This window comes from Lissotriton helveticus, chromosome 12, assembly GCF_964261635.1.
Source record: "Lissotriton helveticus chromosome 12, aLisHel1.1, whole genome shotgun sequence".
Taxonomy (NCBI): domain Eukaryota; kingdom Metazoa; phylum Chordata; class Amphibia; order Caudata; family Salamandridae; genus Lissotriton; species Lissotriton helveticus.
Window position 1 is genome coordinate 158,003,929 of NC_136073.1, and position 17,157 is coordinate 158,021,085.

Genomic DNA, 17,157 nt, shown 5'->3' on the forward strand with positions numbered 1-17,157 from the left:
TCACATTGTTGCACTTATCTTTAAGCACTACTTCTCATGGGATATGTTTCATGCTTGGGTAAATTCATGATTAATTTCAATGTTACGTGCATGTGGTTAGTCGGAACATGTATTTTTTTTATTTCTGTAGTCTGTTTTCACGTTTGATCAACCAGCATGAGCACTTTTTGTTCTCTTTGAACATGAGCTGGTACACTTTCACTCACAGTGAAGCTTCACTTTTTTTTTATTTGTAATTGAATGGTTCCTGGATGGCTTCAGAATACATGTTCATACATTACCTATTACAGTTCCCCTGAAGAAAGGTTCACACCCAAACAGTATTGGGAATGAAGTATGAACTCTGCTTAAATATTGTACCTCATGAAGCAATGTGATGTAACACTGTTGAAGATACAACAAAGTTTATATATATTTTGTCATTTGCAAAACGACTTCAATGAAGCCTGATTGCTTTGTATATCAACTGAAAAAACAACAAGAATTATTGCTTTCACATAAAGCATAAAAAATGCTTGTTTTACTTTATTGAGCCTGATTAAATTTGCATATGTTTGAATGAACCTCAAGGGTCTTGAGTTGTGCGCACTGTGTTGGGTGCACAGTAGCTGTAAACCTTTTTAAGCATATTGCTATAGGGACATGAGCAGGTCCCGTCACAAGGCAGCACACAATTGAAATACATTGATTGAATCTTATAGCTTTGAGTATGTCGAGTGCAGGCTAAGTACTCTTTTTTTAGATAATAAATTAACTTTAGACTTCAGAGCACATTTTTGTCATTTACAGCCTAGTGTATCACTAATCTGCATACCTTATTAGATCTTGCATGATAGTGCAGCTGTCGCTTGACCTTTTGTGATCGACAACACAATGGTAAGGCTAAGATAAGAAAAGCTGTCAGGCAGAGATCAATTAGGTGTCAGACAGAACTAAGAGAAACCTCAATGTAAAATGAACCACAAACAAGAAACATTCATTGGCTTACTAGAATCCATTAAAGAGAGTCATTATAACACAGCACTGGGTGAACTTGCCTGAGCAGAAGCGCCCAGGGTGTGCTGATGGAGCAGTCCATACCTGAAGTGGCATGCCACAAAAGCAGCTGAGTGGAGTACAGAATAGCTCTGCAGGTCTTCAAAGATTGAAAAGCACAGAGAGGTGATTGGAATAGTGAACACTTTCAATGGCAGCGTAGACAGAGGCCACGTTATCAGTCATTACTAAAGATAAGGCAGACACCAGCACATCACAAAGCCTGAGAGTTGGTTTGCATAGACAAGATTACTAAACAGCATCAGAGAGAACGCTGCCCTCAATGTCAGTAAATTACACACAGGTCTATAATACGGCTGCCTTCTTGAAACCATCTTCTCCATTCAATACCGCCAAAAAACAGAATATTGGTGGCAGATGGACTGCTTGGATAGAGACATTTGATGATTTCAATGATGCACTTGAAGAAACAGATAACACGAAAATGATCAAATACCTTAAAAATCGTACTGTTGAAGGTGAAAAAGAAGTTACAAAGAAACTGTCACAAGCTGACAAAGTTACATACCATCAGATCAAAAATGACTGAATCTCAAGTTCAATTTAATGCAGAATGTATATTACAAAAGGTGCATTTTCAGTCAAGAAAGACAAAGTTGGTGAAACCATCCACAAATTTGTTGTGAGACTAGATACACTCATCAAACATTGTTAAGTTCAATTAATTTAATGATGAGGAAGCTGTACATCTCAGAGTTATTGACGGATGCCTGTCAGATTCATTCAGGCAAAGAATGCTGAGTGAAACTGGGGTGAGTTCTTATGGCTGCAACAGCTGAAGAGCGCTCTGATCGACAAGCCACTGAAGAGGCGGCTGGAGGTACCCAGAGTGAGTCAGTCATAAACATAAAAAGAAAGTCACAGCACAAGGCCGAAGAACACAGAGTGATGTCTCCACAAAAAAAGAAGTTGTGTTTCAGGTGTGGATTTTCATTCCCACACAATGTAAATGTCCGCCTTTGGACAGATATACAAAGGCTGTATGAAGAAGATCCCTTTTGTAATGGTTTGCAACGGTTGACACACACTCACAAGGCCAAGCGACAACTAAAGCTGAAGCAAATTGACAACTTAAGAAGTTGATCGCCATCTAAATCACCACCAAAAAGTTCATCAGTATAATTATACTATGAAAATGAAGAAGATGGTTGTGCTGTGTCAATGTTTACCTCAGAAAAATATGCACATGTCGGATTGGCTGCATGTGACAAAAAACATCAGTCAAAGAACAATCGCCATGCGAAAGCACCTGTCAAGAAATCCCAGGTTGTCTCCTGTGTCATATGTCAACATTCTCAGGGGTCATGGGTTAATTATGCCACTATTTCTTGTTTTGGCCCTCTGTTTTAATAGGTGTCAGAAGGTCTTACATATGTATTATTTTGCAATTGCTTTTGCCAATGCTTGTTTTACCATGCATGTTTGTTTATGGGGACCAGTGTTTACATGTGTGCCACATGCGTATGATTGGGCGTGACTTCATTGTTGGGCCCGTTGCTGGGAGATGGCTACATTTTGACTCTCAGGACACACCACTTCCTGATTGGCTGAGGAAAGCATGCCTCCATGCTTCATTTTGTTTGTTTCTGTTCCAGTGTTGCATCGTGTAGCCCAGCTCCAGTGTTCTCTGCAGCCATGTCACCAGGACTGTCAGCTGTTGTCCGACCTCCCGCAGAACTTCAAGACTTCAGCTAAGTGGAGCGCTCTCCACAGAGGGGGCTTTTAACTGCATAATCTGCTTTCCCTTGGCTCGGTCCAAACTGGAATGGCATGGTGAGCAAAAAAACCGATGGATTTAGGCCCAGATCTCTGGGGTGAATGTATGGTATTGTTCTGCATTCTGTCCATCAATTGTTCTTTTTGCATTTATCACCCCGAGTGAGATGGGTATTCCCAGAAGTTGGACCCGTGCTCTCCATGCCACTGAAGTCAAGCTATCCTGGCTGACGAGGGCTCAAAGCCCGAAACCGGTCCTAGATGCTTGTTTCCAGTCAAGGGAGGACCTGGCCTGGCAGTTCTGTTGGACTGTTCCCATAGGGCACAGGGTCAAGATTGATTTGCATATGGCTGTGTCCAAACTGGAATGGCAAGCAAAAAAATGATGGATTTAAGCTCAGATCTCTGTACTGGGGTGAAAGTATGATATTGTTCTCTATTCTGTCCATCAATTGTTCTTTTTACATTTGTCACCCCGAGTGAGACAGGTATGCCCAGACATGGGTCTTGTACTCCCATGCCACGGAGTCAAGCTATCATGGCTGATGAGGGCTGAAAGCCTGAAACCGGTCCTAGGATGCTTCAATCAATAAATCAATCAAACATTTGTCAAGCACGCTACTCACTCATGAGAGTCTCAAGGCGCTGGGGGAGGGGCAGCCAGGTCTTGAGGAGTCTCCTGAAGTCAACAGGTACTGGGTCTGTCACAGGTGGTTGAGGAGGGTGTTCCATGTCTTGGCGGCGAGGTGGGAGAAGGATCTGCCGTCGGTGGTTGTTCGGTGGATTCATGGAATGGTGGCGAGGGCGGAGCTGGAGGTTTGGGGTGTAGAAGGTGAGTTGATTGTTGAGGTATGCTGGTCCGGCGTTGTGGAGTGCTTTGTGAGCTTGCTGATGGATTTTTTTCCTTGGTCGCGCTAAAAAAATACAATATCGCGCACGCTGCGTTGACTTACCGTGATTCTGAGTTCGCCGAGTTGTTTTTCTCCCGGTTTTGAATCTTGCTGCGTGATCGCGCAAGAGTTTTTCGACCGCGAGTATGTCATCGCGGCTGCCATCTTGCACAGCGAGAGTTTGACAACGCGAGAACATCATAAGGGCCCGTGATCACGCATCGCGGGAGTAAACAATTGCGAAAACGTAGATGCGGTGCTCAGCTGACCTCCGGCGGGAGATTTGAACAGCTCGCTTTCCCGAACTTGCGAAAATTGCAATTCTGCACAAGAAATCCACCGCAGGCAGCATAAACCTTTTGTGCAAGGAGTCCATTTTTGGGGGGTGGGAGGAAGGAAGTGCCACAGAGTCTCCAACTTCCTGTTCCTGTCCAGCAGGCTCCTCCCAGTGCTTTGTCCATGTCCTGGTCACTTTTCATTTGGATCTGGAGTTGGAAGGATTACTTTTTGTGGCTGCTGCTGGATATTTGTATTTGAGGACTTTTTGGACTTTGGAGTTTGGATCACTTTTGGATATGAGATTTTACAAGTAAGCTGGTGTTGTTTGCTTGGGGCATTGGAGTTGCTGCAACTACAATTTTAAAACTTTTTCACAACTTAAAAAAATATATATTGTGGGTAGCCACAGTATCCAGTAGGCCCAGGGCTAGTAATGGGTGCATGATATAACTGTTTCTGTGAGTTTTAGCTCACTGTTCTATGTGGAATTTTTATTTTTATTTTGGGGTGCCTGTAAAGCCACACTAGCCAGTAGGCCCAGGGGTACTAAGTGGTGCATGGACCAAGTCTTTCTGTGAGGTGTCTTGAATTTAAACATCATTGAGGGCATGGATGGCATTGGATTGGGGTGATTTTTGTGTGTTTTTCGACTTTTTGGGGTGTTTTTGGGGCCTGGCCATGTGGGTGGGGGATATTTTGAGGCCTGGTACAGGCAGGGCCTGGCCATGTGAGTGGGGGTGAAGGGGCCATTTTGAAGCCAGGCAGTGTGCGCCTGCACCGAGTTTGCCTTGCTTACATCCATTATGCCCAGGGGTTCTCAGTGGTGCATGGGCCAAGTCTTTCTGTGGGGTCTCTTGAATTTAAACATAATTGAGGGCATGGATGGCATTGGATTGGGGTGATTTTTGTGTGTTTTGTGACTTTTTGGGGTGTTGTTGGGGCCTGGCCATGTGGGTGGGGCCTGGCCATTTTGAGGCCTGGTACAGGCAGGGCCTGGCCATGTGGTGGGGGTTTAAGTCTTAAGGGGCCAGTTTGAAGCCAGGCAGTGTGCTCAGGCCTGCACCCAGTTTGCCTGGCTTTCATCCATTATGCTCAGGGGTACTCAGTGGTGCATGGACCAAGTCTTTCTGTGGGGTCTCTTGAATTTAAACATAATTGAGGGCATGGATGGCATTGGATTGGGGTGATTTTTGTGTGTTTTGTGACTTTTTGGGGTGTTGTTGGGGCCTGGCCATGTGGGTGGGGCCTGGCCATGTGGGTGGGGCCATTTTGAGGCCTGGTACCGGCGGGGCCTGTCCATGTGGGTGGGGGTCAAGGGGACATTTTGAAGCCAGGCAGTGTGCTCAGGCCTGCACCCAGTTTGCCTTGCTTTCATCCATTATGCCAATGGGTACTCAGTGGTGCATGGACCAAGTCTTTCTGTGGGGTCTCTTGAATTTAAACATCATTGAGGGCATGGATGACATTGGATTGGGGTGATTTTTGTGTGTTTTTTTACTTTTTGGGGTGTTGTTGGAGCCTGGCCATGTGGGTGGGGGACATTTTGAGGCCTGATACAGGCGGGGCCTGGCCATGTGGGTGGGGGTCAAGGGGCCATTTTGAAGCCAGGCAGTGTGCTCAGGCCTGCCCCCAGTGTGCCTTGCTTTTATCCATTATGCCCAGGGGTACTCAGTGGTGCATGGGCCAAGTCTTTTTGTGGGGTGTCTTGAATTTAAACATCATTGAGGGCATGGATGGCATTGGATTGGGGTGATTTTTGTGTATATTTTGACTTTTTGGGGTGTTGTTGGGGCCTGGCATGTGGGTGGGGGCCATTTTGAGGCCTGGTACAGGCAGGGCCTGGCCATGTGGGTGGGGGTCAAGGGGCCATTTTGAAGCCAGGCAGTGTGCGCCTGCACCGAGTTTGCCTTGCTTACATCCATTATGCCCAGGGGTACTCAGTGGTACACGGGCCAAGTCTTTTTGTGGGGTGTCTTGAACTTAAACATCATTGAGCGCATGGATGGCATCGGGTTGGGGTGATTTTTGTGTGTTTTTCGACTTTTTGGGGTGTTGTTGGGGCCTGGCCATGTGGGTGGGGGCCATTTTCAGGCCTTGTCCAGGCAGGGCCTGGCCATGTGGTGGGGGTCAAGGCTTAAGGGGCCATTTTGAAGCCAGTCAGTGTGCTCAGGCCTGCACCCAGTTTGCCTTGCTTTCATCCATTATGCCCAGGGGTACTTAGTGATGCATGGGCCAAGTCTTTCTGTGGGGTGTCTTGAATTTAAACATCATTGAGGGCATGGATGGCATTGGATTGGGGTGATTTTTGTGTGTTTTTTTTACTTTTTGGGGTGTTGTTGGGGCCTGGCCATGTGGGTGGGGACCATTTTGAGGCCTGGTACAGGCGGGGCCTGGCCATGTGGGTGGGGGTCAAGGGGCCATTTTGAAGCCAGGCAGTGTGCTCAGGCCTGCATCCAGTTTGCCTTGCTTTCATCCATTATGCGCAGGGGTACTCAGTGGTTGATGGACCAAGTCTTTCTGTGGGGTCTCTTGAATTTAAACATCATTGAGGGAATGGATGGCATTGTATTGGGGTGATTTTTTGTGTTTTTTTACTTTTTGGGGTGTTGTTGGGGCCTGGCCATGTGGGTGGGGGCCATTTTGAGGCCTGGTACAGGCGTGGCCTGGCCATGTGGGTGGGGGTCAAGGGGCCATTTTGAAGCCAGGCAGTGTGCTCAGGCCTGCACCCAGTTTGCCTTGCTTTTATCCATTATGCCCAGTGGTACTCAGTGGTGCATGGACCAAGTCTTTCTGTGGGGTGTCTTGAAATTAAACATAATTGAGGGCATGGATGGCATTGAATTGGGGTGATTTTTGTGTGTTTGTCGACTTTTTGGGGTGTTGTTGGGGCCTGGCCATGTGGGTGGGGGCCATTTTGAGGCCTGAAACAGGCAGGGCCTGGCCATGTGGGTGGGGGTCAAGGGGCCATTTTGAAGCCAGGCAGTGTGCTCAGGCCTGCACAAAGTTTGCCTTGGTTTCATCCATTATGCCCAGGGGTACTCAGTGGTGCATGGACCAAGTCTTTCTGTGGGGTGTCTCTTCTATTAATGTAAACATCCATTTTTTGATTAAGAATTGCCATTTTTATTTTGGGTCTTTCTGTTTTTGGGTGTGTTGTAAAAATAAATGCCTAGTTGAAAATATTAATTGAAGCACGACATATGCAACATTTATTTAACTGCTGTTCCTCTGGCTTTCTTTGCTTTTAGGTGCACAAGAGACCCACAAATCATTCGTCGTTCATCATCAGTGCCAGGAAGAAGTCCTGCTGCGGTGTGTGCAGCACAATGTCACGTGTGGCCACAGACAACTCTGCAACTCGTGCAACTGCGGCCTGCTGTTCTGACATCTGAAGAAGATGGGCCCAAAGAAAGGTGGCCATAGCTCCTCCACCAAGAAAGTTGCCAGGGCCACTGCCAGTAAGAAGGAGCAGAAGAAGCAAGTGGCGCCACTTAGCAAGTAGACTGGAAATGAAAAACTACGCCTGCAGCAGCGGGGTCCTCCGGGGACCAAGCTGGGAGCAGCACCTCCGCTACATTGGGCTTAGTGCCACCACGCCAAGTTAGGTCCAAGGCCATGAGTGCTGCAGAGGCAGCCACTTTAATTGTTCAATCACCATCGACCAGTGATGTTGGCTCATCGCAAGAAAGTAGCATCCAATCAACGCAGGGTAGAACTCATCTGACGAGTGTTCAACAACCACAGCCGCAACGACAACCACAGGTGCAACTAGTACAAGCGCAAGTACATGCACAAGGAGAGACGCAAGGAGAGGCGCAAGGAGAGGCGCAAGGAGAGGCGCAAGGAGAGGCGCATGGAGAGGTGCATTGGAGAGGCGCATGGAGAGGCGCATGGAGAGGCGCATCGAGAGGCGCATGGAGAGGCGCAACTAGAGACGCATGGAGCGGCACAACTGCCCACAATGCTTGTTTCTCCAGAAGTAGGGGCACATCAGGAAATCGAGATTGAAGCGGAGGTATCATCTGAGGAAGCCGCTCCTCCTGATGATGATCCTCCATTGTCTTCCAGATCCCCGGCAAGAAAAAGGTCAAGGAGGGCTACCACAAGTTCTTCTTCAAGCCCCCTTCCTTCTGTTAATCTTGATGTTGATTGGAACCCACCAATGCAGTCTGAGAGTGAGGCACTTCATGAGCCGACAAAGGGAGCTAAGCCTAAAAGGAAGCTTCCAGCAAGGCTTCCACTTATGGGTGATGATGAAGACGAACAAGAAGTGGTGTATTCTGCTGCTGATGAACAGTCTGACGACGATCCAGTCATCACAGTTGTCACTCCAGGCCCAGCAGGCATGCAGCAGACAGACATGTTTACCCTATCCCGAATTGCTGCTGAGCGTGATGTGGGCGGCGTGGCACTGGTACTACCACCAATGCAGTTAACTACTACACCAACACGACCTACAGCTTCCATATTTTCTCGTCAGAAGGGCCGGCAGCTCGACCTCCATTACCTCAAGTAGTGGTGCTGTAAGTACACAACAGAGTCAAATTCAACCACACCCATCCTCAACTTCATCTGGCATTGAAAGTAGCACCTCCACCACCAGCAGACATCTCCAGTCCCCAGTTTGGGACTTTTTTAGAGTTAGCAAAAAGGCAGAAAACATGGTCGTTTGTTCGATTTGTAAAACTGTAGTTAGTCGGGGTAAGCTTGGTACCAACTATGGTACCGGAGGCCAGAGAGGTCACCTCCAAAACACCACACTATTATTTGGGAGGCGCACATGAGGAAGATCCGGGAATCCACAAGTACAACAAATCCAAATGTATCCATTCATATTCCAATACATTCATTCATATTGCAATACATTCAGAACAACATTGCATTTGTGCCACTATTCTGGATCCACGGTACAAAAAGGCACTGACCAGCAAAGTATTCATTCCTTTTGATGAAGAAGATGTTTCAAAGTGCAAACATTGGCTAGATGTGTCAGACACTCGGTTCGAAAACGAGCGGCAGGAAATTGAAGGAAACACCACAAGTACTACTGAAGCAGCAGGCCATCCGGCGGCAAGGTCCACTTCTGTGGCCGAAGGCAGTCACTTTCCCTCACAGCCGTTACCGACAGCAGCAACAGTATAGTCATCATCACCTGCACCAGGCCCAGCCATAATATTGTCGGAAGCGGATTGGACAACTCGACCACTGCTCACAGGCTGGCTATAAATTATTTGTCTTGCCCACTCGCAAGCGTGTCTTCAAACAAGTTTTCAGTGCTGCTGGTGCCATTGTCACTTCAAAAAGGTCCCGCCTCTTGCCCAGAAATGTGGAGAGGTTAACAATGATCAAGATGAATCAGCACTTCATACCACCAGATTACAAAATACGTGAATCCACGCATGTAGAAGAGGACACCGACTTAGGTGACGGAAGCTCTTCTCTGTTAGCTGACCTACTCCATGTTCAATTCACAGAGTTTGAGGACGAGCTCTACTTCCCTGACAACGAGGCTTGAAAAACTTGCATTTTGTTTTCTTCTGTCCTTTTTGACTTTTATTTCTGTGTGTCTTTCTTTGATTTTCAACTTTTAGCACAACAAAACTTTAATCACAACAAATCCATCAGCAGCACTGTCTTCGTCTTATTTTTCATATTGAAGGTGCCGCTGTCTGCATTCCTGAAGTTCACAACTCAGTCATGCTCCTCTATCCTCCTCCTCCAGACTCCCCCTATCCATTTCCCTCAAGGCAGATGGCCGGATTACGCAGAATCTTCAGTCCGTACATGAGTCCCCTCAAAAACAGTGGTACTGGAATGACTCACTATGCTGACTGCACCTTCTGAAATTGACACGAGAGGCTGCCCTGTGATCCTTCACTTAAGAATAAGATGATGACAAGTGGAACAGGTAATGAATGATGAGATGGCATGCAGTGGTGGACAACACTGGCTGTCTGGCTCTGATGAAAGCAATTGTTGTTTGTTTGTTGTGCATGAAGTGTACCCTATCTATGTGTTCTGTTATTATAAATGTAATCTTTTGCACACTAAATGTAACTCAAGTGTACTCTGTTACCTTGTTTAATACAAATTGTACTTCTACTGCAGGGACCAGCCACTACGTTGCATTTTTCGTTATGGAAAATGTCCTTGGACTCAGTGTGTAGACAACATTGAGTTTGCCAATAACATACAATGATGATGATGAGTCTTGATGATTAAAGTTACATATTATCTTTATTCTTTACAGTCACTCACTGGGATGGATGGATCATCATCATTGTCGGTTTAGGGAAGAGATGTGGCCGTTTCGTGAGTGGCAAACAACAGGTAAACAAGTCAACAACAACCACAGCAGACCTACATGTCTGTCTAGTCGTGGTATGGGAGTGGTCGAGCCAGTGTAGTGTATGCCAGAGACCAGACAGCAGTTCATGTAAAATTGTGGCTATGTGGCTTGCTGCATAAAATTAGATATGCTTTGTCTGTCTGTGTCAAAGAGGTATGCTACATCATCATGGTGGTTCACTCAGTGGTGCCTGCCTTGACCGTCTGCCTGGCCCTGGCCTGCTGTGTGCAATTACTATCCTTGAAAAGGAGATTCAGAGTACGCACTTTAGATATGATGCCAGTATGTAATACTGTCGCCTCTGAAAGTGTTATTTTTGCACTACACACCGTACCTTATATTTTTTCTCAGTGCTGTTTTAATATCCCTTCCTGTTTTTCCATCAACAATTGCAGGCCGGCTTTTACCTTGTGCCATGGGAACAATATCAATCCGCAATTCCGCATCATCCAGGGGGGCAGTGGACAGTGTGTCTGGTCATCAAGATTGATCGACGGAGCGTCAGATGGAATGGAGTAGTACCGCGAATAAGAGGACTGGCTGGATGCATGCAACTTCCCAAATTGAACAGGACAACAACAACATACAGTCACAGAATCCTTTCCTTTTCACTTTGCCTTATCGTTTAAATAAATTAATGTTGTGAACTTCTATGAGTGCGACTCTCTGCTTCAAATTCATCCCTACAGCTATTTCATTACTTTCTTTGCTATTTTTAAAACTAATGTAATGTACTACTAAGTCATTCTCTCTCTGAGTAAAACTGCGTAATTACAGCACCCCTGTACTGTCTAATAGTTTAGTAATACATAGTAAGTTATAATTAGTACTACTTTTCAGTAACCGAACCATCCATTTAGCAAACAACTTCATGCATGCACTTCCTTTATGTCCCTTAAAAGATTTATGGATATCTTCGTATCCAAAGATTTGTTTTTCTTCATTTGTTGTTTGTCCATTCTGTGGTTTTTTTTCCTCTCTCCACAAAACTTTCCCAAAAAACCCCTTTCCCATCCAATTTTCAAACCCTAACCCTCTTCCCCCGGGCTGTGTGGTTTTCATTGAGGTGTGACTAAATGACAGCAATAATTCCACACACTTGCTGGGGAGGTTAAGGTGCAAGCAACCTCCTCAACAAATCAATTTTAAGGCAGATAGATGATTCCTAGGATATTGTAATTCTGCTTAAAAAAACACCAAGGAGTATTTTACTATTTTCAAATCAATTCTGAATTTCATGCCTACCATCGAATGGATCCATCGTCAACATCATCCTCCTACATGTCAAGACTTGTTACTCTGCTGTGGACTGTTCTTGTTGTAGCCATAATCATCCATGCAAATATTTTTTTCCCATACTTATCTTCAGCATTGCTTAGGCTACAAATATGCTGTTCCTTCTAATACTCCTCTCAGGCCACTCAATATCTCTTTTTTTCCCTTTGTTTTTCATATGCTGCTACTGCTAGTGTGGTACCACTCCTACTGTTGCTTGATCAAGAATCAGGGAATAGTCCTTGTCAACTGCAAGCCATTCTTAAGAGTGGTACCAAAGGATGAGACTTTTGCCGTGCTAAACGACTTACAAAGCATCCTCTTTGGAACATAGCTAATAAAGTTGAACTGCCAGGAGTTCTCTTTTAGTAGGGCGCAAATTCTCCCTTTTAGGAGATATGAAAACAGGCTAGCAAATACCTTTCCCATAGCACAGCTTGGAAGCCATTTTCTAAAAAGCTATGCTATCTTGGACGGATTACTACATTTGCTTCACCTTAGTTCACATAAAACCAAAAGATAAAATTTGCAAAGATATTGTCCATAGGTAGGTGTGAGTTCATCCTGCAAATTTGGGTTCTAAAACTAGATGGAGGCACTCCTTCTCACAGACAAATAATTGTGAAAATAGCCCATTGTGAGGCCCAGGACATCTGGGAGAATCAGACTTGCTGTAAAACCGGCAATAGTTTGAAGTTAATCAACAGACAACATTTTGAAACACAGCATTATTTACTTCTTTTTTGGCTTTGTTTGGAATACTAAAACTTGTAGAGGCAGATTTACAATAACTGGTGCATCCCTGCATATCAGCAGGGATGCGCCAGTTATTGTGCGTCAGGTCTCCGTCACCATGGATGCGCCGCATTACAATGCGGCGCACCATGGGCAAAAACGGACAGATGCGTGACACATCTGTGCCGTAAAGGTGGCGCATTGCTGGAGTTGTGTCGCAAGCGCAACGCAGCTTCAGCAAGGCTCCGGGTGCCCTATCTTTTAAATGCTGTGTCAATCCTCATGCCTGCTTCAAGCAGGCGCAGGGTTTTGATGCAGCATGGGCTAAAAGTGACTGAGCAAAATCTTGTAGATTTCACTCAGCCAATTTTAGGAGGCGTTCCTGCGCTGGAACACCCCCCCTCACCCCCCTGCACCTAAACGCCTACTTCTGGTGAAGGGCTTTACAACGTGACGCCATGGTGCCTCTTTTGCGCCACCACTGCATTACAAAAGTGACGCAACGGCGGCATAAAAGAGGCGCAAGGGCTTGTAAATCTGCCCCCAAGTGTCTTGTTGAACCAATTTGTTTTAAAGTCTGTTTCTTGCTAGTCCTGGCTAAATGTAGTAAGTTTAACTGAAATGCATACAAATCCTTACCTGCCAGGGCTTAAAGTCAGACCTGTCAGCACAGCTTCCATTCAGGAAGGGTCCCTCCCCATTGATGCACGTGCGCAGATTATGCAGGGCATGAGCAATGGCATAGGCAGCTTTATAAGAAGTTGCTGAATTGCTGATTCCTCTTGCATCAAGAAATGGCATATTAAGTCTTGTGTCATTCTCTGTGTTGTGACAGTCATTGCTATCTATACCAGTTTGGTTTGCCTCATTTTCTGGCCACCGGCAACCAAATGCATTCTCCCAGAAACTCCTTAGTAAGATGTCGGTAGGGGCGAGAGAGGGCTGAAGACCAAGTATGAAATTTCGAAACCCTGGCAGCGAACTCTTCTTTATTCCTATTGATAGGGAGCCATTAATTAAAATTAAAGTACACAGGGATCCATGCATCACTTCCAATCCAAACTCTTCCTGTGAGATTAAGTTGTCCAGCCTCCTTCATGAGAGGTAGCATGTAATCCCTGCTGGAAAAAACAACAATGACCTTGGCACGAGATTCCTTGATCACCTGAATAATGTGATACGTTCTCCTCTGGGAGTACTCTACAGGGACCCTTTCGTGGAAAGCAGCACAGACTGAATACTTGGCCAACTCATCGATAAGGAGCTGGCTACCAAGTCGGCCATAGTCAGTGTCTTCTGCCAAAACACCAATCCAAGTCCACCGCAGCAGACTGATTAGATGAGCCAGCACCCGGGACTGATATTCATCACTAGGGACGGTGCGCAGGAAGGAGGGGAAGTGCTGTTTGTCACTAAGTAGAGAGACAGTGGATCCATAGCTGATCTGAAAGGAAAGCAAGCGGATATAAAAACTGTGCAAATTAACATTTCCTGAAGTTTTAGCATATTACCTCTGATTGATTGAATGCAGCAAAAATCGCTGATTCCACAGTATTACCAGTCAGAAGTAAGTCTTACTGAGAACTGTCCCTATTGAATTTGATGCAACCTTAATTTGACAAAGGAATTATACAAGTGTTAATATCAGTGGATGTGATGTCAATGTACGCCATGATATGTATACATAACAATATCCATAGAGGTAAATGTGATGTAAGCCAGGATAAATGTATGCATATTAATGAGAATGTCGGTAAATGCAATATCAATGACCGCCATGTTATATGTGTGAGAAGTTGGCCTGGCATATTCTGTCCACTATTCTAGTGGGCACCTTGCACCAGTTCAAATGACCCTTATTGATGGTAGGTTTAAAGACAACCTATATAGAAAGCTATCCTAGTGGTAGCTGTGGAGAGCAGCCTTCCGGCTAAGTCTTGAAGGAATGTAAAGCAGCTTGTTTTACCAGTCTATAATGTCATGAATGACCAAATGAAAGGAGAACCACACCAGGTATATATATAAAATATATGTATTTATTCTGAACACATCCCTCTAGTCTCTTTATGAGGCTAGAGGCAAAGGTACATTCAGTAAACTTATTTAGCACAAAGTATATTAGCACAGTATACGTTGAGCCCTAGGGGTGTACCAAACCATATATTAAGAAAGTGGTATAAGAACCATGACTGACAAAGGGGCGTGGCTGAGTGCGCAATGGTGGACGACGTGCCTGGGTAGAGCTCCGTGAGAGGCTCCCCTACCACAGGCCATTTCTCCGTGATTATACCCCGCTTTACTTGGCAACTGGCAGCGAGTCTGCATTAACTGCCCTTCTACCCCCTGCCGAAGTTTGGGGCCGCTGGTCCCTACGGAACTGCTCCAGCGGCGGTGCTTGCTGCCCGCCCTCCCTGCGAGCGGTCCCGCCCGGCGTGGAGTGACACTTGAGACCGGGGATCCGCCTGGCTGCCTGGGCCTTGTGCAGAGGATCGACGTCGGTCAGCGACCCTGTTCGCGAGGTTTGGAGGTGTGGGTGTGTGGAGAGCCTCAGGCGGCAGGACATGATCGCCCCCACCCATTGTTCTGCTGCGGGGGAGTGCTGGAGTCGCGCGACCCCCCCCTGCCACCGAGACGGCTTTCAGCTGCAGACTGCCGCGCCGGACCCGGTAGTGTCTCTTACTTGTTTACCGGGGACCGCATCTGCACCTCCATTGCACCCTACGGCCCAGTGACTTTGCGCGGGGCCCCCGCCTGCGAGCATATCCAGCTGGCGCTCACGATCACTCGGGCCAGGGAAACGGGCCCTGTCTCCTTGCCACTGCAGTGCTGGGGGAGATCGGCGGAAGCGGGAGAGTGTGGCGTCTTGACGCCGATCCTGATTGGGGCTCCGATCCCTGTCCAGCTGCAACTCGGAATCGCCTAGTGCCTAGCCGAGAGGTGACGGGGAACGCGGTGAGTTGCGTCTGGTGGCTCCCCTTTCCCCCCCCCGACTACAACTTGTGAGCGGCTCCCCCCTGAGTACTGACGCGGTGGTGGACGCCATTGAGGAACGGCCATGAGGGCCCTGATCACTGCCTCACTCTGCGCAGACCCAGGTTGTTGCTGTGGCCCTGCTCTGCATGAGACCCCCTTCACCCCCCTTACTCTACATTGGGGTACTGTAGCCGCACCCTGGATCTGTCCTGCTGCTCGCACATCCGCGTTGTGCTCCCCGCTAGAGTGACAATGGCGGTGCACTGGGAGAAGGTGGACGGCTGGTGAACACCCAGCAGCGCGGAGAGCCCTACAGGAGCCTACGACCTTGTCCATGGTTGCTACCGCCCTTGGGAACAGACGGATGGGCAATTGAGAGGTGGAAACTCCTCCTCACATCCGCGTTTCTTCATCCCTGCATACGCCGCGATTGTGGCGCGTTTACCTGGAACTTGCGCCATTTCGCGACGGACCCTGCTCCCCCTGTGGCCCTGTTAGCGGCGCGAGCACTGGTGGCTTCTTCTCCTTGCGGCCATACGACGTTGCTCTCCTGTTGAGCATTGATCCCAGTCATATTTATGCGCTTACTCCATTTGTTTAGTTGCATAGAGCGGCACCTTCCATGTCTACAGGACCTAAGACGAGAGCTGTGGCTAGTGGCGTACAGGTGAGGGGCAAGACGATGAAGCCATCTGAACAGGTTCACACGTCCTCCAAGCTGGACACTATGTTGGCGGCGATGGAGCACTTGGAAGAGTTGCTGCAGTTGACCCGCACCTCACTATAAACCAAAATAGACGGTGTGGCTATAGACTTGACCCACCTCCACGCTGACCATAAGAAGCCCACTGAGCACACGACCACCCTGGAATCCGCAGTGACAGAACTGACGCCTAAGGTCACCCAAACGGATACGCATGTCCGCGACCTTCTTAATAGGGTGGAATTCTTGGAGGACCGCGCGGAGGACGCGGAAGGACGGGCCCGAAGGAACAATATTCGCATCGTGGGTCTTCCGGAGCGATGGGAACCTAGAGCGGTACCCGAACACATGGAGCGTTGGCTGAGAAATATCCTCCCGGACGGTACCCTCTCGCAGCACTTTGTTGTGGAACGTGCCCATCGAGTGCCGTCCCGTCCCCCCCCTGAAGGCTCCAATCTGAGGCCATTGCTGATCCGTGTGCTAAACTATGGTGATTGCGACGCTATCCTCCGTGAAGTAAGGAAACTCACCGAAGTCAGAGTTGAGAACGCGAAAATCATGTTCTTCCCAGATTACACGATACAAGTACAACGACAGCGGCACTCGTTCCTGGGAGTGAAGCAGCGCCTCCGCCATTTAGCTCTCAAATATTCCTTGCTGTTCCCTGCTCACCTTCGGGTTGTGGCTCAAGACAAGACGCATTTTTTCAATGCCCCTGAGGAAGTTGAGGCCTGGCTCGACTCGGGTGTTGATACCGACCCTGGCGGAATGCCCTCGAGGATGCGTCGTGACGGAGGTGCCCGCCGACGCCGACGCAGGAGACCATCGGTGACGGCCTCGACACACACGGACACAGAAGTGGGCCCTACCCCGGAACATCAGCAGACTGAACAACGGGAGGCTCTCCGCATGGTCGCGGAAATCAGCGGATCGCTTCCAGGTGACGCTGCCCTGGGAGCCAGCCCCGAACGTCAGCCGAGTGATGATGAGTATTTATACGGACTGTTGGACTCTCAGGTATCGGGAGATCTTCCCGACGTTACACCGCAAACTGCTGATTTGCTCCACTGAAAAACATTTCCCTCTGGATGACCACCACGGAAAAAGTGATATCATTTCTCCAGAGGCAGACCCACACGATACTGGTCATGCAGATGTCCCTCTGGGGAAGGTGCCCGTGC

The 17,157-nt window shown here is 47.6% G+C and overlaps 1 pseudogene; it reads right to left on the bottom strand.

Annotated features, from left to right (window-relative positions):
• Positions 1-436: 436 nt before the first annotated feature.
• Positions 437-16,192, bottom strand: LOC144797987 (extracellular calcium-sensing receptor-like; annotated as a pseudogene).
• Between the last annotated feature and the right edge of the window lie 965 nt (positions 16,193-17,157).